Below are 22,805 nucleotides of genomic sequence, written 5' to 3'. Positions count from 1 at the left end.
GGAAGGAATTTGCAGTCACCCATCCATTGATCTAGGTTGCATTTGAAGACGGTCAGAGAAGGGCTATGTTTCACATGAACTGGAAGCTTGTTTCAGAGAAGTGGCATTCTCTGGGAAATGTATCTATCTCTTCATCATGACCTGTTCATGTCAGAGGCTAGGTTAAGATCACTGGAGTGAGTGACGCTCATACAGTTTGATTTATGAATGTATAACACTTCCATCAGGGCCAGGTCTGAGACTGCACTGTAAGCCAGGCACAGGTCAAAGCTTTGCAGTCTGTAGGAGGCAGCAAACAGTGACAGGGCTTTCAGTCTGTCCACATAGGACTTGTTTTGTGTACCTTGTAATTTCTCAGTGAGAAACCCCAGTGGTCTCTCCAATTGTTACAGGTGTCTTGTGAGATACATGCAAGTGTCTTGTGAGATACATGCAAAAGGGAGCATTGTACCCAATCACTGGTCTGATGAGGGCTGAGTATAATGGAATTGTAGCCTCCTTAGATCTAGATGCGATACCTCCTATGCTACCACAAACTGATCATAGCCCATCAAATTCTTTTTCATCCGGGGAAGAGCCCTGCCCTAGCTGACATACTAAACTTTCACAACCCCAAAAGGGAACTACGTTCATGTAACAAAAATCTGATTGAAATCAACCCATGCAATAACAGCGCTGGGGAGGCCCTATTCTCCTATGATCTTGCTAAAGTATGGAACACCCTCCCACCTGAACTCAGGCTACAAAGTCACACAAGCACCTTCAAGGGCCTTCTTAATTCACACCTCAATGCTAACCCTCTCTGCAACTGCAAAGACCCCCTTGAAGACCCACTACTCCATATAAGTGACCCTTTGTATGCCACCATTGCATACACTATATTCTCACCTGATATGTACTTTTTTGTAAATATTGCAAATAAGGGTTCTACTCCTGAGTATCTTATTGTTTGAGGATTTTATTGTTTTACAAAATTGTTCTTGTACTTCTTTGTTTCTCTTACCTTGTATACCAGTTTTTTATTGTTAACTAAACCATGTATGTACTCTATTAACTTCCTTGGAGCTTTTCTCCCCAGGACTCCACTGAAAATGGACATTTTGTGTCCAGTTGGATTTATCCGGGTAAAATAATGTTAAAATAATAATAAATAAAGATTTGCCACATAGAAGGATTTCCTTTCTACTATGGATATGTGGTGGCCAAAATTCAGATTGCTATCAACCTGACTACTCAGATCACGTACCACTGGATCTATTCTTGGCAGGGGTGCTGTCCGTTATGTAATTAGAAGGGATGTCAGCTTTCCCAAAGGGAATAACAATAATGCAAATTTTTGCATTTAGCTTTAATCCATGGCTTTGGCACCAGTCATTTGTCTGCATTAACCTTGTTGGGGGTCTCAATGATTGCTCCCAATTTGCAATCGTCAGTGAACTTGGTCAGCCACAGGCTGTCCAAGTTTGCCTGGACTTCTGAAAAATAAATTCTGAGCAGTAAGGGGCCCAGCACAGAACCCTGTGGAATGCCACTGATTACTGGTCTTTTGCTAGAGGTAAAGTCACCCACTTTGACAGGATGTGTCCTGTCGGTGAGCAAGTTGGTTACCAATCTTGTAATGTAAGGGGTAGTTCCCAATTTCAAGATTTTCACTGTAATACCTGAGTGGGGGATTGTGTCATATGCCTTTGCTAGTTCAAGATAGATGGTATGTACTGTCTTTCCTTCATCCAGGGTCTTGGTGACTTTCTTGAAGAAGTCAACCATATTTAACAGGCATGATCTACCTTTAACAAATCCAAACTGGGTTGGGTCCAGACTTTGGCCTTGTTAATAAGGTGCATGTTGATTCTTTTCATGGCCTTGCAGATGAGGCTAGACAAGCTTATGGGCCTATAATTCCCAGAGCTGGTTGATGGTTCCTCTTTGTGCAGAGGGATTATTGTTGCTGTCTTCCATTCCACCAAAACATAGCCAGTTAGCAGGCTGAGGATAAACAGGGATTGAAGTGGATCTGCTAGGTCATGTTTTAAGTTGTTTAAAAGGGAAGCTGGGATGTTGTTTGGTCCCACTGCTGCTGTGTTTTTGTCCTGTGGGATTGCCAAGATGAGCTGTTCTGTTGAGATAATAGCCAATGACTTCAACACTCACTTTATTCAAACTGTAGCTTCCCTGATTTCAAATTCTCCCAAACCTAGCTCCAGTTCCTCTTCTTTTACTACTACAATCAACTCTACTTCATTTCTCTCCCTAGCATCCACTCTGATAATCACGCATATCCCCTTTCTGATCAACCAGTTTCACTCTCCAACCCATGCCTACAGGCCTCATAAAAAGAATACTACAAAAACTTAGAACATGCTGTACCTCAGCTGATAATCTGCCACCAGAATACCTTAAATTAGCAGCTGACTCCGTGGCATACCCAGTCACTATTATTATTAATAGATCTCTCTCTGAATCTAGAGTTTCTGACATTTGGATAATATCCCATATTATTCCTATCCACAAAGGGGGGACCTCTACTGAACCATCTAACTTCTGGCCCACAGCCATATTATCTCCCATCTACAAAATATTGGAAAAAGGCATTCACTAACAGCTTTTGCATTACTTAACAACAATCTACTTTCCCACACCCAGCACAGTTTCTGTCCACACCACAGCACTTCCCCAGCCCTCCTATCTTTCACCAACACTATCAATAGAGCTAGAGATGTAGGTAACTTGGTATTGGCTCTATTCCTAGACTTATCAAAAACCTTTGACAATGTCTCATACTAATTAATCCTGCTAGGCTCACCAAACTTGGACTTATTCCTCCCACCCTAGAGTGGTTTCATAGCTACCTAAACAACTGAAAACAGGCAGTAAAATGTTAGCATACCACCCCCCTTTCTTAACACCCCCACAGGAGTCCCACAGGGTTCCATCTTTGGCCCCTTACTCATTAACATCTTTACAAATAATGTGTACATGTCCTCATCCCTAGGTGCTCTCATTCAATCCACAGATGACTTTACTATCATCTGCACCTCTCCCACTCCCCCCCAACTTCACTTCATCATACAACAAACATTTACCTTCACTGAATCCTGGTTCACTAACTCCCAACGTTTCCTTAATCCTAAAAAGACCAAACTCCTTCTCTTTCTGCCTTAAATCATTCCCTCAATGAAAGTCCAGTTCAAAATCTTCTCTGCCGACAGCACTGTTATTGAAATCATCCCCCATAGTAAACTAGTAGGTGTCACTATTGACAACCAACTCAAGTTTGATCTACACATCCAGCATAACATTAAGAAAACCCCTAAGAAACTAGATAAGGTGTATAGGATCAAACTCTTCCTGAACTCACTAACCAGTGTTATTCTCACCAAAACCTTCCTCCTTCCCTCCCTAATGTAGGTGCTACAATGCTCACAAACCTTCAGACCACTATCAGATCCAAATTAGAATGTTGTTACAACAAAATCACTATATTTGCCACTAATTCCAAGATGAAAACCCAGCACTGTAAAGTACTACATACACTACAATAGCTCAAACTCTTTAACCACTTACATTATATTCAGCTCTCAACCCTACACATCATTCACAAACCATCAGTTTGCCCAGCCCTTAGTCATACACTGTGAACTTCTACACCCCTCGCAGATCCCTTAGGTCTGAAGAAAAACAACTCCTACTTACTTCCATTCCCTTAAAAGTAGCAGGACGAAGTCTTTACTATCACTCTGGAACCTTCTCCCACCAACCATAAGAGTGACTACTAACCTAAAAGGCTTCAAATCCTCCCTAAAACAACATTTACATAATACCTGGATATGCTTATGCTCTACTCCTGGCTAACTGTACCTTCACCTCTAACTGATATAGTCCTTCCTAGCCTATCTTTTGCATCTCTGCTCCCTGAGGGGCATCACTTATTAACCCACTCTTTGTTTAATTCCAACCTACATCTATAACTAATCCCCTCCTGTCTTCCCTCACCTATCCACTACATTTCTCTCTTGTCATACTGTAATGGCAACTTACATGTCACTATCTCAAATCACTTGCAAAATGAAACTCACTAGTCACCCCAAGTAGAAATGCAAGACACCTATCCTCTACAAGAATCTACTTTATGCTTACTTCTGAATGCTTGATTGTATTGCTCTAATACTATGGTCACAATGTTTCCATGCAAATGTTTCCACTCATAACAGGATTTCTGTTAACATACATTTTCTGAAGGATTTCAAGTCTGAAACTCAAATGTATGTCATTATTTGGTGACTTCAATCCTCAGATCATTCTAGTGATTTGCTAGAAAACCACAAATTTTATGAAGAACAGACTGAAAATATGAGGCAAAAATCTGGACATTCTGCGAAAATCTGTACAGCTGAGAGGTATATTTAAACTGTGTGAAATTACCTAACTACTTATTGTTATTTGCATACCATTGTATAAATGGCATTTTATTCTAATACATACACAAATTCCTGTCTGCTGCCTTGGAGCTTTTCTCCCGAGGCCTCCACTGACACAGTCGGACTTTCTCAGTAAACAAATGTTAAATAAATAGGCTGAGGAATGGTGGCAGGTATACTTTGGGGAATGATTGGAGGGGACAGGGGGGTGATGTTTGCTCCATCACCTATCAGGTAAGCTGGTTGGCTATTACATCTGGTCGAGCATGGATGGAGCCATTGATAACCAGTTCAGTCCATAGTGGGGTATTCCATTTTAGATTTTGGACATAGTTAAAGACTGGCTTGTGATTATCCTTAACTATGGCGGCTATATTTACTTTGTAATTAGCTTTGGAGGACTTAACAAGATCACTAATGTATTTGTTTAAGCTAGAGAGGGATTTTTCCTCTGCTGAGCCAGGTCTCTCTCGTTCTCGGACATTAGTTTTTTTTTTCTCTTGTTGTAAAGCCTGTTTATACTAGGGGTCCATCAGGATGGATTATTTATTAGGCAAGACCTGGTTTTAATATGGCCAAATACAGCTAATTCTATACAACTTCTTAACTGGTTATACAGGGCATTGTTGTACACCTCTGCATAGGAGTCCAGGTTATCTGCATTCAAGGGGGTCTTGAAACTTCTTATACCATCACTTATTATGCAGTAATTTGTCTTTGAAAACTCCTTAAGCTTTGTTGAGCTTGATGGGGTATTTGCTCTTATAATTACATCAAACGAAGGGGTTCAATGCTCTCCCATGTTAGTGACTACTATATCCAGGACATTTGAGCCTCCTGTGGGTGTGGTGACTAGCTGTTCCAGAGCATTTGCATTGACAATGTCCAAGATCCTGAGCCAGTATGTATGTGGTGATGTACATTTCCCCAGTCAACGATAGGATAATTAAAATCACTCATGAGTAAGGTGTTGGGGTGTATGTCAAGCAACTCCAGTAAGTCCAGGTAAGTGGTATGATTTTCCTGTTTCATGGTGGGGGAACTAAAGCTAGCTATGATGTGGTAGGGGGCTTTGCCTATAGTTAATTGGACATGGAGTAACTCAAGAAATTAATACTTTTTGACCGGTCTCAATGTGTACTTATCCTTAATGATGATGGATACACCTCTTCCTTTGGTTATTTCATCCTCAGTTTGTGGTCTGAACATATGGAAGTCATTGTAGCCCTGCACAGCCGGGGTGCTTTCTGCACCTTTAAACCATGTCTTGGTGATTGCACAGACATCAGCATCTTCCAAAGTAAGGAGTGCATCTAGGCAGTGCCATTTCTTGTTTAGAGTCCTAGCATTAAACAGCAGTATCTTGAGTTTATCTAGAGAGGATTTTGTTATGCTGGGAAGTTGGTTATTCTGACACTGCCTAAAAAGGCAGAATAGGGGTGGCTAATGCATTTCCCAGTATATGAACGCCTAGTAGAGACAGGTGCAGACCATCTCTGGCAAAGTAGTGTGGCATGTCAACCATGCCTTCTCAGGCTGACAGATAGTGGATCCACTTGGACTGACACGAGAAGCTATGCCAATTGTTAAAGTCAATCATTTTGTTTTTGTTTATATTGTGGCATCATCCTTAGAGAAAGTAGAATGCTGCTTAAAGTTAAGCTTACACTTGCATGTGACACATTATCTGAGAGCTCAGTTGTGTCTTTCTTAATATAGCCCAGTGAGGTCCATCTCAAGTCATTCACCCCATTATGGACTATGACAGAGTGCTTGAGTGTCTTGATGGATCCTGGCACCTGACATGCAGCTAACTGTAAACTGTGTCTCACAATGGAGTTACCTATTACCAAATACATTAGGTTTTGTGGTATTATGCCTTATGGGCTTATATGTTGAGACATTGGTGTGTGTGCGTGTGTTATTATGTGTTGTGGTTGTTTTTTTACATTGTCACATATGTAAGTGGTTTCCATTTGGGAGGCCTCTGATCTTTTGGTAAGTTACAAGTGAATACTTCTGCACATATGGGTTTATATGTCATGCCCTTATTTAGTGTGGAAATTGTGTGTGATGATATGAATGCTACCACAAACAAACTTAAAAAAAAATATGAAATGATACCACAAACAAATGTAAAGATACAGATACAGCAGTGTACTTTAAACAGATTAGAAAAGCGTGATTATTCAACAAAAGTACTTTGCTTTTTATAAATGAGCCAAGAGCCACTAAACTGTACAGAGTTTGTAAAGGCACTAAAAACAAGATAAGATGATTAATGAGCCTTCCAGTCAATAAAACTATGTGCAGAAATCTCAAGTGTTTCTCCAACTTAAACAGACCATGCTACCTCCCAGTACATTTTATTTTATTTTATTTTACATTTGTTGACCGGGCTAGTCTAGCTGGAGATATTTCCATTTTCAGTAGAGGCCCAGGGAGAAAAGCTCCGCACAAAATATATACATTGAAAAGAAAACATATTATTGAAAAGAAAGCATATTAGTAAAAACATAAAGTTAAAAACTAAACATTCACACTAACAGTCCAAAACTACACTAAACAAAGATAAAAATACCTATTCAAATTATTTAAGAAAACATATCAAGGATAAGAGGATAAAAGAAATATTGTGTAATAATAGAAACAAGTTAGAGTACTAGGGATAAGGGAAGTTAGAGGGGATTAGACTTGGAAAAAGGGAAGAACCAAAGACAGTAGAGAGAGAGGAGAAAATATAAGCAATAAGGAGAAGGAGTGGGTAGAGTTAAAAAAAAGTCAAGTTAAGCATCGAAGCAATACAAGGAGCAAAAGATAATTTAGAGTTAGCTTGTACAAGCAGACAGTTAATCAGGTTTACTACAGGAACAAAGCCAGTGATTTTGGAAGTACAGTTTGATATTTTGTTTGAAGAGAGGCAATGATGTGATCATTGTTATGTCGCTTGGTAACAGATTCCATCTTCTACCTACTGTATTAGTGAATAGAGAGTCACCGGCTCTGTTATTTGACTTTATAGAACTGGCCAAGAGTTTACAAGAGGAGCGAAGGGAGTTAAGATTTTATAAGGGGTTAAGAGTTGTGAGAGTATCGGGGTGTTATTTGGTTGGTACAGTATTTTATGGGCAATAATGAGTTGTGGGATTACAAGATAGTTTTGTAATTCAAGCCAGCCTGGTGGTTTCAAGTTAAGACAGTGATGGGTTCTGAAGGGGTTACCAGTAGCGAAGCGAGCAATGTTGTTGTAGCAAGTTGCCAGTTTGTTAAGGTTGGCTTTCTTGAGGTTGGTAAAAATGGTTGAAGCATATAGGAGAGTAGATATAAGATGGGAGTGAGCAATCCTAGTTCTAGTCGATGGGGTTAAAAAAGGTTTAATTCGATATAAGGATCCTAATTTCCTGTTGACTAATTTGATGGTGTTGTTAATATGCTGATCGAAAGAGAGATTATTGTCGATGGTAATTCCTAAAAGTTTTGTTGTTGAGTCAGGTGAGATGACAGTGGCATTGTTTGAAGAGATGGTGAAGTTTAAGGGGGAGGTGTGGGAAGTGGGGGTGAAGAGGAGAAGTTTAGTTTTTTTGGCATTGAGTAAGAGGTACAATACCTCAGTACATCAGATGGAAAATCCACTAACCTCTTGATGTAAAAAGTGCTTCCTAAAATGTAAAAATACTCTGCTTTATCTAACAGCTAGCTAGATAATGAATTCAGTTGCAAGTAAATCAATAGAACAGACAATGATGAGGCAAAATGCATGTATTCAATATAAGCACAAGGAAAGACAAATAAATCATTCAAGGTATCAACAGCAGTGTAGAATGGGAGGAGCTTATTAAGCTCAATTTACACTAGGAGTGGGCAGCTTAAAATCACCAGGTTTCAAAAGCAGATGAACAGACAGAAGGGTATGTGGGAAAAAACTAACAGGGAATCACCAGTAGTCCTTTAGTTTATGCAGACTTGAAATCTTTTTAGAAAAGACAAAGGCCCAGAAATTTGCTGTGTATTTAAGTACCATTCAATTGACAATTTAACCAGTGAAAAAGCATGTGAAATGTGCAGCCTAGATATTTTAAGTATATACCTCTCACATAGAACAAAAATACTAGGCCAAGCAAATTTCTTAAATCAGAAAACAAAATGGAGCAGGTAAAACAGAAAGCAACTCTATCAGCAAAGTCATAGACAAAAAGTATAGGTTTACTTTCCTCAACCAGCAGGGAATCATAAGCAGTGTTTTAGATTACGCAGGCTTTAAATCTTTTTAGAAAAAATAATGGCGCAGGAATTTGCTGTGAATGTAAGCATCACTCAAAAGACAATTTAACCAATGGAAAAATCATGTGAAATGTGCAGCCTGGATAATTTAAGTGTCTACCTCTCACCTAGATCAAAAACAAAAGGCCAAGCATATTTCTCACAACAGAAAACAAAATGAAACCAGTAAAACAGAAAGCAACTCTAGCAGCAAGTCACAGGCAAAACAATATAGGTTTATTCCCTCACTCAGCAGGGAATTGCCAGCAGTGCTTCAGTTTATGTAGGCTTGAAATCTTTTTAGAAAAGCAAAAGAATGTATCTTTGTCTGCTCTTCACTGTTTGCCTTCTTAAAATGAACTTTGAGCTTGGAAAATTTATCTTTTCTTAATACTGGTTTTATAATAGCAAAATCAAGAAAACACAAGCTCCCAGTGGTCGCGCAGAGTGGTGCTAGCAGCAGAGAGGCTAAAAGAGTGACTGCTAACCTGATAAAAGTGTTTCTTTCCTGCTACTACCTGGGCGACTATCCGATCTAGCTAAACTGCAAGTATTTCTGCATTCTTGAACTGTTTTAAACTGTTTAAAGTTGTTTTTGCACCTGCACTTTTAAAGTTTGTCCTGTTTGTTGCATTTACCTGTTGAGGCTACACACTCAAGTGTGCTAGCCTGTGTTACATATTCATTTAATTTTCCTGCTGTTTGTTGCAAAAAAGAAAAAAAAAAATTATCCTCGTTTCCCATCTTTCCTGACCTAGAGTAGTCCAAATACAGGCTTTGCTGTATTCTGGACTTTTGGAAAGTTCCTGTGTTGCCCATTTCCTTTCTTGGATAAAGGGAGGCTTCTTTGTTCACCAGTGGCAGTGGATAGCTTAGAGCAGCCTATCTATCCCTGGAGGAGTGTTCCCAACACAAGAATCTGTTAGTCTATTGGCCGTTTTCAGCCAATTTCTAGCTCTTTCAAGTCCCCCTGTATAAAACCCACTTTGGCGCGGTTTTTGCACTTGTTACTTCTCAGCTAAGCTCCTCGTGGTCCTGCAGAGTGGTGCTAGCAGCAGAGAGGCTAAAAGAGCGACTGCTAACCTGGTAAAAGTGTTTTTTTTTTTTTGCGGCTATTACCTGGGCGAGTGTCCAATCTAGCTAAACTGCAAGTATTTCTGCTTCTTGAACTGTTTTAAACTGTTTAAAGTTGTTTTTGCACCTGCACTTTTAAAGTTTGCCCTGTTTATTGCATTTACTTGTTGAGGCTACACACTCAAGTGCGCTAGCCTGTGTTACATATTTATTGCATTTTCCTGCTGTTTGTTGCAAAAAAGAAAAAGAAAAAAAAATTATCCTTGTTTCCCGTCTTTCCTGACCTAGAGTAGTCCAAATACAGGCTTTGCTGTATTCTGGACTTTTGGAAAGTTCCTGTGTTGCCCATTTCCTTTCTTGGATAAAGGGAGGCTTCTTTGTTCACCAGTGGCAGTGGGGAGCTTAGAGCAGCCTATCTATCCCTGAAGGAGTGTTCCCAGAACAAGAATCTGGTAGTCTATTGGCCATTTTGGGCCAATTTCTAGCTCTTTCAAGTCCCCCCTGTATAAAACCCGCTTTAGCGTGGCTTTGTGCGATGTTGCGCATAGCGCAGCATCGGGCAATGCCTCTTAATTGGGTTTAAACCATTCTCGGCTCCACAAAGTCTGCTCTTCACTTTTACCCTTAGAACTGATCTAGTTCTCATAATAAACACCCTATTCCTACTCTAAAGCCTGGTACTTGCTCACTAAAGCAATTATATAAGTCAGCATTAAAAAATTAAAAGCACTACACCCTTACAAACTCCCCTTGAGTACCTTGTTCCCCATTGGTCCTTTTTTCAATTATAAAGGAATTCCCAATACTATTCTAGCATGTCCAAAGGTCAGTTGTCAATCTCCTCTCTGGTCCAGCTCGTGAATCTGGGAATCTTGAGGCAATGTTACAACTGCCTCATGTACACAGACAACCCTCTCCTCCTCCCAACAAATTCCAACACATGTGAGAGATGCAACCATATAGCCAAACTGGAGGCTAAGCTTTCTCAACTCAGTACTGGCGTAACCAGTCAGGAGGAGAAGGAAACCACACTCACTACAATTCCAGTCTCACTTAGACCTACCACGACAGCAAACCAAACACATAAACACACAAAAACATACCTGGAGGCTCTAAATAAAAATCTGCCTAAGCAACAGTGACCTCCAAAGCAGACACCCAAGTAACCACTACCCTAAAACAAAACACATGCAACACATAGCTCACAATGCCAGTGTGCCAAACAGTCACAACCCTTAAGGCTAAGTAACACACCTGATACACTTGTAACAGGTGACTCTATCGTCAGGCACACTGATGTCCCGCTCACCAGGCTGAACAAGGAGAAGGTCACGGTGAGCTGCCTGTCGGGCGCTAGGATCCACCACATAACACAAGATGACCAGCTTTAATAATTGGCTCAAATACTGGTGTCATTCTAGGGGGATTCGATGTCTGTCTGCTTGGGATGACATATTGGACTAGCCACGCTGTTTCGCAAGGGACAGCTTGCATCTGTCTCCACTGGGCTTCCGGATATTGGATAAGGCTCTTGCCTCCCCCACAGTGCCTTTTTTAGGCAAGGCTCAAAAGACAAACCCACCTCCTTAGAAAACAAAAATGGAAAAAAATTAAGGGTAATGCTGCTCAATGCCAGAAGTATAAATCTCAAGATGCAGGCTCTCGAAGCACTCCTCAGTATGGAGGACATCGATGTCTGTGCAGTAACTGAAACCTGGTTCAAGGCTCCTGAGAGTACCCCAGCGCTACCAGGCTATACCTCGTATCATGCTTTTCGGCCCCAAAACTCGGGCCAAACCAAAAAGGGAGGGGGAGTGTCCATATTCATCAAGGACACCCACACCTCCAGGTTAGTGGCAACACATGAAGTATCAGAGACCATCCAGGTGCAACTAACCATAGGAAAAACCGCTATACAACTGGTAGCATGTTACAGACCACCCTCCCAATCTCAGGAACCCCACTGAGCCTTCCTGAAGACATTGGAGGATATGAATATCTCACCAAACACCATCATATTGGGAGACTTCAACTACCCTAACATAGACTGGGTGCATTATTCTAGCCCAAACACCGTAGCCCAAATTTTCCTGGAATTCATAAATTCAAATGCAGTAGAACAGCTAATCACCTCTCCCACAAGGGGAAATAATATACTAGACCTGATCATCACAAACATGGGGACAAAGTGCTCCACACCGGAAGTATACCCTTCACATATCCCATCTCCACCCCCAACACAAAAGATTACAGTGAAAAACTTCTCAAAAGCCGACTTTACACGTCTTAAAACTGAGATGGTATCCTTTAAGCCCACTGGGACAGTGGAAACCACATCCCACAATGCAGAATCCTTCACAAATGCTTTCTACGGACATCTCCAAGAATGCCTGGATCATGCAATCCCAAATAAAACCAAGACCCTCTCCACCAAGGGCAGGCGTCCTGTCTGGTGGACCCCAGCCATAAACAAATTGTATAACAAAAGAAGGAAGCTACTGCACGACAGAGCAAAATCCCATAAAGAGAAGGCATCTCTGATCAGCACTAGTAGAAAGCTACGTTCTCTCATAAAAACATCCAAGGCCAACTTTGAGAGAAAAATCGCTATGGACACTAAAGATAACCACAAGGCCTTCTTCAGCTATGTTAGAAACCTAGGCGGAAACCCTCAGATATGTTCAGAGTTAGTTCACAATGACAAAAAATACACTGAACCCACAGATATTACCAACATTCTGGCAGACAGGTTCAGTGCAAATTTCTCCCCTCCCTCACCCCCAAAAGAAGAAATACTTATCCCAGCTGACTGTAACCTCCCTGTCATCTCAGATGTCCAGGTGAGAACCGCCCTCAGCAAAGCTAAAAACACAGCATCAATGGGACCCGACGGTATCCCGGGTTGCGTGCTACGTGAACGCCAAGAGAAGCTAAACCCGCACATAAAAATGCTATTTAACCTTAGCCTTACTACAGGATATGTACCTGAAAACTGGCGTACAGTAACAGTAGTCCCACTCCACAAAGGAGGCACCTCTACTGACCCTGGTAACTACTGCCCCGTAAACTTAACCAGCCTGGTCTGCAAAGCTATGGAAAGAATCATCATGGAACTAATAAACAGAGACATTGGGGACCTACAGACACTTGATCCCACCCAGTTCGGCTTTGTAAAAGGCAGATCCTGCCTTTTAAACCTGGTTGACTTTTTCGAAACAGTCACTAGAGCCATTGACGAGGGCAAAGCAGTCCATACAGCCTACCTGGACTTGGCTAAAGCTTTCGACACAATACCTCACTCTGGCATCATAGACAAGCTCAACAGCTTAAATGTAAATCCATATGTCACAAGATGGGTGGCAAACTGGCTAAAGGATAGAACCCATAAAGTCAAAATCGCTGGAGCCATGTCAGACTCAAAGCCAGTGACAAGTGGTGTCCCACAGGGCTCTGTCCTAGGACCCCACTTGTTCGGCATTTATTTTTCAGATGTGGAAGCAAACATGGGAGGGTTGTGGCTGACAAAGTCTGCAGATGACTGCAAACTAGGTGCCATAGTCAATACACCAGCTGACACATACATCCTACAGAAAGGCCTCACTGAAACGGACAACTGGTGCCGGAGTCATGGCCTTAAACTGAATGCCAAAAAATGTATAGTCATCCCCTTTGGGAAAAACAAAGTGCCCACAAATTATCACATAGGCGGTAACCCACTGAGTACAGAAAAAGTAATCAGAGACCTGGGGACCTAAGTCGATAGTGACCTCTCATTTCACACCCACGTTGCCAAAGTGGTTAGAAAGACTTTCTACCTTGCCCACCTTCTCATGAAGGTATTCACATCCAGATCAAAGGAGGTCATTGTGCCCCTGTACTCCTCCCTTACCAGGCCCATGATTGAGTACAATGCCCCATTTGGTATGTACCTCACCCGGCATTTGCAACAGCTAGAGAGACCCCAAAAGTACCTCACCAAGTGGATCAAGGGTCTCAAACATATGTCATATGCTGCCAGACTAAAGAAACTTCAGCTCTATTCAGTAGCATACCGCCTACTCAGAGGTGATCTGTGCCTGGCGTACAAGGCCGTGTCCAACCCGGAATTAATGGATATGCTGCACCTCAGAAAATCCAAATCCCATCAAGCTACGCGCTCGAGAGACTTGAACCTCAGCACTGAAATAAATAGGACATGCTGGAGGGACAGATTCATAACCCAGAGGCTCCCTTCACTCTGGAATAAAATCCCAGTCCAGGTTAGGCAGAGTCCCTCATTGACTCTCTTCAAGAGAGGATTCTTGTTGAGTGGATGGGAGATCGTAGATTTGCTCCGGGTATCACTTCTGTGTCACTGTTAGACAGAGGCACAGTATACTAACCTCGAAAAAGGGCATAGCAAAATAAATTTAAAATGGGTGGCGAAAGCCAAACACATTCTGGCTAGGCTTATAAATGCCCTAGGGCAGATAGCCTAGTATGAATCTATGAACCTATGAACCTATCTGTCTGTTTCATCCTGGATCAAAATTGTGTAACCATTCTGTTTCATAGGTTTTGATGAGTAAACAAGCATTAGTCTTCATTGATCCACTTGATAAAATTTGAATTATGCTCATTGCCTCTCAAATGTCCCTATTATGGCTGAATTAACTTTACCTATAGCCAGTGTTTTACTATCTATAGTGCTGCATCTAGTGACTTAAAATGTCTTGCTACACTTATCTTCCTATTGCTTTGTGCTCTACAGCATGTCCTGACAATAGTCCTTATGTCTTCCTAGAGGTCCACACTTCTGAAAAATTAAACAAACAGTTTAAATTACAACCTCTGTAAAACATTTATATATGTATTAAGCCTTAATAGACAAACCCATGCTATGATATGTTGACATCACAAAGGTTATCAGGTCATTGGTACTTGCATTTATATGGATGCAGTTTTATAGAGGAAATACATTTGAAAATGTATTTTCTTTTTAATTTTTGGAAAAATGAAGTGCAAAGAGGTTTTAAATTTTATTAGCACCATATGCCATGGTGCAATTGAAAAGTCCAGACTGATATTTTTAACTGCTGCAGCACTCTTCCCTCCATGTCATTCCTTTTAGATTTAGACATTTTAAACAAAAAGTTTCAAAAACGTTTTATTATTATATAGTCCATATAAAAGCACTGCATGCCCAGGTAATGACACCCAAAAGATAGTACTAAAATGTCTCCACTGACTTTAATGGACAGAGTTCCCCACATGTACAGTTGTGCATCCTTTAGAGGTTATTTATGCAGCCTCACACTGTCCTCATGCTATTTAAGCAGGATGTAAAGATCAACTGAATCCTTCAAGATGTCACCATGTAGACTTGTTATAATATGAATGGTAGTATTAAAAACAGAGAAGTAAACGATACAAATAAAAGGAGAGAAAATGAATCATAGCACTCTAAGAACTACGTGCCATGGTGCAAAGGGGAATGAAAACAACTGACTTTAAACAGGCATCACAAGGTCTGCAGTGATGTGCCATAGTCACACTCTCAGAATGGGTTAAAGCATGAAGCAATGTAAAATGTTTCACACTCCATAAGAAAAGAAACCGTTAGACACTGACTTGAAACACTGTATGCCTTAGTGATGACAGGGCAATGTTGAAAAAATAATATTTTTATGTGGCTGATATAAATATTTTGATCTTGTTGTATAATACATTATCTATGGAAAAGTAGGCACAGTTATATTTTCAGTTTGCTTAGCTATTGTATCATATAATGGTGTAACAGGGGCACAGTAACCACATACACATAGGTTCATAGGTTGGTACTGGTCTATCTGCCCAAAGGCATACATTAGCCCAGCCACATTGTGCGGTATTCACCGGCCTTTAGTAGTTCCCTAGACCCTTGTACTAGCAGTTAGTACCCTTGGACCCTATCTAGTAGTGCTGTTGGTGTGATCCCCGGTGTGAACGTTCTGTTACCCATCCACTCATTAAGGTTCCTCTTGAAGAGTGATAGTGAGGGGCTCTGTCTTATGTAGATCAGGACCCTGTTCCATAGTAAGGGAAGTCTCTGCGAAGGGAATCTATCCCTCCAGCATGTTCTATTCATTGTTGTGTTGAGGTTTATATCCCTAGAGCATGTAGCTCGAATAGATTTGGTTTTGCTAAGATGGAATATGTTCAACAATTCTGGGTTGGACATGGCTCTGTACGTTAGACAGAGATCGCCTCTGAGAAAGTGGTATGCAACAGAGAACAGTCTTAGCTTTTTCAATCGTGCTGCATAGGGCAACTGTTTGAGGCCATTAATTCTCTTGGTTAGGTACCTCTGTGGTCTCTCCAGCTGCTGGAGATGTCTAGCCAGGTACATTCCAGTTGGTGCATTGTACTCAATAATGGGTCTGATCAGGGAAGAGTAGAGGGGCACCATTACATCCTTAGATCTTGATGCAAACCCTTTCGTGATCAGATGGATCACACAGAAGGATTTTCTAACCACTTTGGCAACATGGTTATCAAAGGAAAGCTGACTAGCTACTTGGGTCCCTAGATCCCTTATTTCTTCTTCAGATTTCAGGGGATTACCTCCTATGTTGTAGTTTGCGGGTACTCTGTTTTTTCTAAAGGAGATTACTACACATTTTTTTGCATTTAGCTTGAGACCATGGCTTTGACACCATGCATCAGTCTCATTTAGGCCCTTCTGGAAGATCTCCATGTCGGCCGGAGACTCTATTATAGCACCCAGTTTGCAGTCGTCTGCAAACTTAGTCAGCCACATCCCTTCCGTGCTTGCCTGTACTTCTGAGAAGTATATGCCAAACAGGAGGGGCCCCAGGACAGAGCCCTGAAGCACACCACTCGTTACTGGTCTGGATTTGGACATAGATCCCGTTACTCTTACTTTATGGGATCTGTCTGAGAGCCAGTTTGCAATCCATCTTGTGATGTAAGGGTTTATGCCCAGGCTGGTGAGCTTATCAATAATACCCGAATGGGGAATGGTGTCAAATGCTTTAGCAAGGTCAAGGTAAGCCGTGTGTACCTCCTTTCCCTTATCTATAGCCTGAGTAACTGTCTCAAAGAAATCCACCAGGTTCGGGAGGCATGATCTACTCTTGACGAAGCCGAACTATGTGGGGTCCAGCGACTGGAGGTTCCCAATCTCTCCATTTATGAGTTCCATAATGATTCGCTCCATAGCTTTACAGATCAGGCTGGTCAGGCTTATTGGTCGGTAGTTCCCAGGGTCAGTTATTCTGCATCACTCTTGCATCATGTGCATTCAAAAGCAAGTTTCTAAAACTTCAGATCTAATTTATAAAAAAGTATAATTATTATCAAATAATCTGAATACAATCAGTTGATCTTTGAGATTTTGTTGCTATATGGAACTTTGTTGTTATTAGTACCATGAAAGATTATTTGTTGTTATTACACCTTGAAAGACTATAGTTATATATGGTTGAACGAACCGTACAGCATAGGCTTAAGCCCAATAAATACTCTTTTCAAAACATTCTGGGTGACTGTTGTTATTTTGCTTTGATATCTGGAGTGAGAATATTAATATATACTGGCTTGTGTTACACAGTGAAATTTCATTCCATTACTCATATGGAAGAGCTTTCTGCTTTCCTGGTTAACCCAAAAACAATGAATACTTCAATTACAAGCATGGAGCTGAAACACAGTCTTTCTGATGTACAAAAAAAGGTACACACAACTAAAAATGTGAACTGTAGTCTATCTCGCTTTCTATTTATCTATCTATATGTGTGTGTGTGTGTGTGTGTGTGTGTGTGTGTGTGTGTGTGTGTATGTATATATATATATATATATATATATATATATTATACATACATATATACATGCACACACACACACGTGTGTGTGTGTGTGTGTGTGTGTGTGTGTGTGTGTGTGTGTGTGTGTATCATTCAGCATATCAAATGATCATTTTATTAACAGATGAAATAATTTTTCCATGTTATCGAGTGTTCATTTGTTAAATGTCCAGAATTTGAATGATATCAGATCAAGTCTATGTGGGTCAGGTAAGTATGGAGTTGGGATGGGGTAAGAGTGTCTGTATGAGTACTGCAGGTTAGGGTTAGAGTAAGAACTAAGTAAGGGGATTGATTTAGTTTTGCAAAGGTGTGCTGATATGTGTAATAAGTGTCTGAACCTGTCTTGTACATTGTTTGCATTATGGAAATGAGTTTTCCTAAGATACGTTGCAGGGTTAGGGCCAGAGCCAAGGGGGAGGTTAGAGTGTTAGCAGGCATTAGTAAGTTTTTGTGCTACTCTCTACTATCATCTTACCTACTGGAGACTGTTAGTAGGGTACACTCTCTGGCTTTCGTAACACAAGATCTCAAACCCAAATCTTATTTCACATTAAGCTTTATAACTACACTGTTTTCCTTGCTGAGGCAGTGTATCTCGGACTACATACTTGGCTGTATGTCCTCCCTCCCAGTATTTTCCATTGTCCTTTAAACTGTGAAAGTCTTGGACATTTATCAGATCTTGTGTTAGGTACCATACCCAGTGGCTGGAATACACTGCATAAATGTGTTTGTATTTGTAGTTGGGTTACAAGGTACTCTCTCTTTTGTCCACGTGTACACACATTTCTTTGTATGTCTTTTACCTACAGTTTTGTACTTGAGACATTCTGATTTGACTGAATTAATCATACCTCAGGAATCTCATAAACTCTCTAACTCCTTTTCATCTACTAAAATAATGCATTTAAGTTCAGTTATAGCAGAATGAGAAAGGGCAGATTCAACATTCTCGCAGTGAACATAAATTCAGTATTTCACACTCCAGAGATACTCATTCTGATCATGTTTAACAGACTGTTGGATACATGACTAGCTTTTTTCATAATTATGTTTATCAGCACCTTATAAGTCCATAAAGAACTTCAGGAAGTCCCCAGTTGTGTGTGACAACAAAATACTGTACATTCCCATCTATGCCAGTTTTCTCTTTTGTCTGATTTTGAACATCACTGGTAACCCACATCAATGTCCTGCAGTTCGAGTTGCTTTAGTAACACACTAGTTTTGGAACTTCCAGAGAGCTGGTCTATTGATTTACTATGGCAATAAGCTATTGCTGCAGGTTTAGTTTGTGTTGGTCAGTCAGTAAATATCACTCCTAAAGAGTTGTTTATTTATTTTTTATTTATTTATTTATTTAAATTTGTTGACCGGGAGTGTCCGACTGGACGTAAGTCCATTTTCAGCGGAGGCCCGGGGAGAAAAGCTCCACAGTAAAATAAACAGACAGTAGTTACATTGGATTACATAGCGATTAACAATTTAACATAGCAATTACTTACAACATATTTACAGATGAAGAACATAGTACATCAGTAGACCAATAGAATCTTTATCTGTGAAGTACATAGCAGACATTAACAAATGTTACAATGAGAAGTTCCTGCTGTATAATAAGTACTAGGCATATGAGCATCTGAGCTTGCTATAATCAAGGCAGTTAGTGGAGTGGAGAGAAAGGTAATGGTTGGATGGGGTGGATGATATTAGAGTGGGAGTTGCAAGGGCATAGCCAGCATGTTTTTAGGTGCGCTTTTAGTAAAGTTTTGAAGTGGGTGCATGACGGTATGGAGGTAATTGTGGGTGGGAGTGAGTCCCATAATTTAGCTATGGCGCAAGAGAATAGTGCTTCACCAGCAGAGTTATTGGCTTTTGTGATCTGCAAGTGATTTTTGTTGCTGGATCTTAGTGGTTTGGTGGTGCGATAGGGTTGGAGTAGATTCTGGAGGGATGGGGCATTTAGTGGATGGTTTATTAGTTTGTGGGTGAGTGAGAGTTGATACCACTGAAGGAGGTGAGGGAGTTCAAGCCAGCCCAGTTCAGCAAGTGAGAGACAGTGGTGATTATGGTAGGATGCCCCTGTGGCGAATTTGGCGATTTTGTTGTAGCAGGTCTCTAGTTTGTTTAGATCACATTGCCTTAGGTTGGTATGTATTGGAGAGGCATAAAGTAGGGTGGAGATAAGGTGGGAATTTGCTATTTAAATCTTTGCTGCTTTGGTGAGAAATTGCTTATTTCTGTATAACGCTCCTAGTTTTTTGTGGACTTCTTTTATGGTCATGGATATGTGAATTTCAAATTTTAGTTTATTGTCTATTTCCACTCCTAGCAATTTGATGTGTTCAGTTGGGTATATAGTGGTGTTGTCTTTTGCTGTGATGTCAAAGTGAGAGTTGTTTTGAGTATGTTTGGTGGGTTGGAAGATGAGTAGTTTAGTTTTGTTTGGGTTGAGTATTAATTGTTCATTGGATAACCATGTTTCAACAGAGGAAAAGGCTTCCTGTGTGACTTTTTGCAGTTTGGGTAGGGACTAGGCTGAGCAGATGATGGTCGAGTCATCTGCGTATTGTATGAGTGTGCCATGTTTGGTGGCAAGGCTAGATCATTGGTGTAAACAGAGAAGAGTACGGGTCCAAGGATGGATCCTTGGGGAACCCCTATGGAGACAGGTAGTTGGGGAGATATGTCATTCTGCCATACAACGGATTGTTGGCAGTCAGACAGGTAACTCTGAAACCAGTTGGTGACTGATTGTGAGAAGGATAGGTTATTGAGGACAGAGATAAGTTGTTTTTGTGGGACCATGTCAAGTGCTTTAGATATGTCTAGGAAAGTAGCAGAGGAGAGATAGCCATTGTTTTTATGCTGAAGGATAGTGTTAGTAAAGGAGAGTAAGGCAGTGGTGGTGCTATGGTTTGGTCAGAAACCATGCTGAGTACTGGAAAGGAGGTTGTTAGTAAGTAGGTAGTCTGAGACCTGAGAGTGTATGCATCTCTCTAGTATTTTGGAGAGTGGAGAGAGAATAGCTATGGGGCAGTAATTGGTTAGTTCTGCGGAGGGTCCGCCTTTGTGGAGGGGAATTATATGTGATACTTTCCACAGTGTGGGAATGTAACTTTCTGACAGAGATCGGTTAATCAAGATGGATACTGGGTAGGCCAGAGCATCAGCTGCGATTTGTAGCTATTCACTTGGGAGGTTGTCTGCTGCTAATTTGGTGGGTTTAAGTTTAGTTAAGAGTTTTTTTATGTTGGAGGTAGGTACAGGAGAAAAAGTGAAGGCAGTGGGGAGATTACTAGTTGAAGGTGTGGGTTGGAAGGGAGGGGGGTTGTGTTGTTTAGCTAGTGATAGTATGGTTTGGGTGAAGTGTGTGTTGAATGAGGTAGCAATAATTTCTGAGGAGTGAGGGATGTTAGGAGGAGGGGTACTGACTTTACCTGGGTGGAGGATGGAGTTTATGGAGGACCAGAATTGTTTGGGGCTGTGTTGTGAGGAGTCTAGGGCAGACTGGTAGTATTGGAATTTGTCCTGTTTTATTAGCTTTTTGACTCTATTGCATAGTTCTAGGAATTTCTGTCTAGCTGAGGGGGTTTTGGTTTTGCACCAGTGCTCCCAGGCTTTATCCCTGTTTTTCATTTCTGACTTAGTGGTTTTCTGTAGCCATGGGGAGGGTTGTGCTTTGGTTCTGGAAAATCTTATGGGGGCATGGTAATTAAGGATGTTCAGGAAGGTAGTATTAAAAAATTCAACTGCGTCATCTAGACTGAGGTACTTTAGAGGATGCCAGTTACATTCTTTGAGGGATGAGATGAATGTGAGTGGGTTAAAGTTTAGTTTTTTACGTATTTGATGGTAGATGACAGGTTTAGCTTGGTATAGGTATTTATTGAGTAGGAATGCTGGGGAGAGATCACTGAGGCTATCTGATAAGCAGCCTGTTATATATGACTGGGGGCTCTTACTGACTAGTATCCAATCCAGGGTAGTGTGCTTGCTGGAGTTTTTATTTATCCTGGTTGGTGACTGGACTAGTTGGGTGAAGCCATGAAGGTGTACATGATGGGTTGGATTGTTGCCAGAACAGGATTGCCAGTCAATATTGAAATCACCTAAGATGATAGTTTCTTGGGAGAGATGGTGGGTAGACCAGCTGAGGAGGTTTTCTAGTGGAGGGATGTTTTGGCCAGGTGGTAAGTAGCATCCAATTATGTTGATGGTTTTGTTTTGGTTAATTTTGAGGTTGGTATATATTATTTCTTCATTGCCTATTTGTGGAGCTGATGATTGTGGAGCTGGATGTTTAGATGCTGTTTAAGTATTATAGCTACATCACCTCCTTTTTTGTTTAGCCGGTCTACTCTTAGTATGCCATAACCTGTAGGGAGTATTTGCTCACTGGTAATGTGAGGTTTTAGCCAGGTTTCTGTCAGGATGACTATATCTGGGGAGTACAAGTCTATGGTGGCATGGAGTTCATGGACTTTGTTGGATATACTTCTAATATTTAGGCTTAGTAGAAGGAAGTCACTTGGGTTTCTATTGGCTGTAATATGGGAGAAGTTGTGGTTTCTAGTCTGATTATGAGGATTGGGGTTGGAGATGGTAGGACCAGGGTTGGGGTGGATGTCTCCACTTAGGGCTAGTTTTGATATACATGAGATTATTATTTTTCTCAGTTTTTGAATGTGTTTGTTTATAAGGGAAACTTTATGATTGTGATCTGTGGGTAATAGGTATGGTGGGAGGGTTACTATGTTAAGTTGTAGGGATGCTTTATGTTTGAGTAATATAGTTGGTAGAATATGTGGGGGTGCATAGGGATGGTTCTTGAGCTGGTGGGAGGGGAGCTGAGTGTGGGTGAGACATGAGTGGTGGTGTGAGTAGTAGTACAGTGGTAGTGGTTGAGTGGGGGAATGATGGAGCTTTGGTAGGATGTAAGATATGCAAGGAGAGTGCATGCAGTGAGCATAGGAAAGGTATGCTTGTACATGTTAGTTGAGGAGGTGTGATAGTAAAGGGAAGATGGAGGAGGTAGTGTTGGGTTAGCGCTGTGGTTGGCTATTGGAAAGATGGGAGGGGTTTCAGTGCAATGAAGGTGGGACCACTGGGGGTGGGAGGGAATAGGGGGCAGGGTGGGGAGCGAAGCGGGTAGACACCCTGTTAGTTGCTCGTATGAGGGGGCTGGAAACAATCACAAAGCAAA

The sequence above is a fragment of the Protopterus annectens genome, chromosome 9.part0, assembly GCF_019279795.1.
Source record: "Protopterus annectens isolate FY-2018-M chromosome 9.part0, PAN1.0, whole genome shotgun sequence".
Taxonomy (NCBI): domain Eukaryota; kingdom Metazoa; phylum Chordata; order Ceratodontiformes; family Protopteridae; genus Protopterus; species Protopterus annectens.
This window is presented reverse-complemented; position numbering follows the sequence as displayed.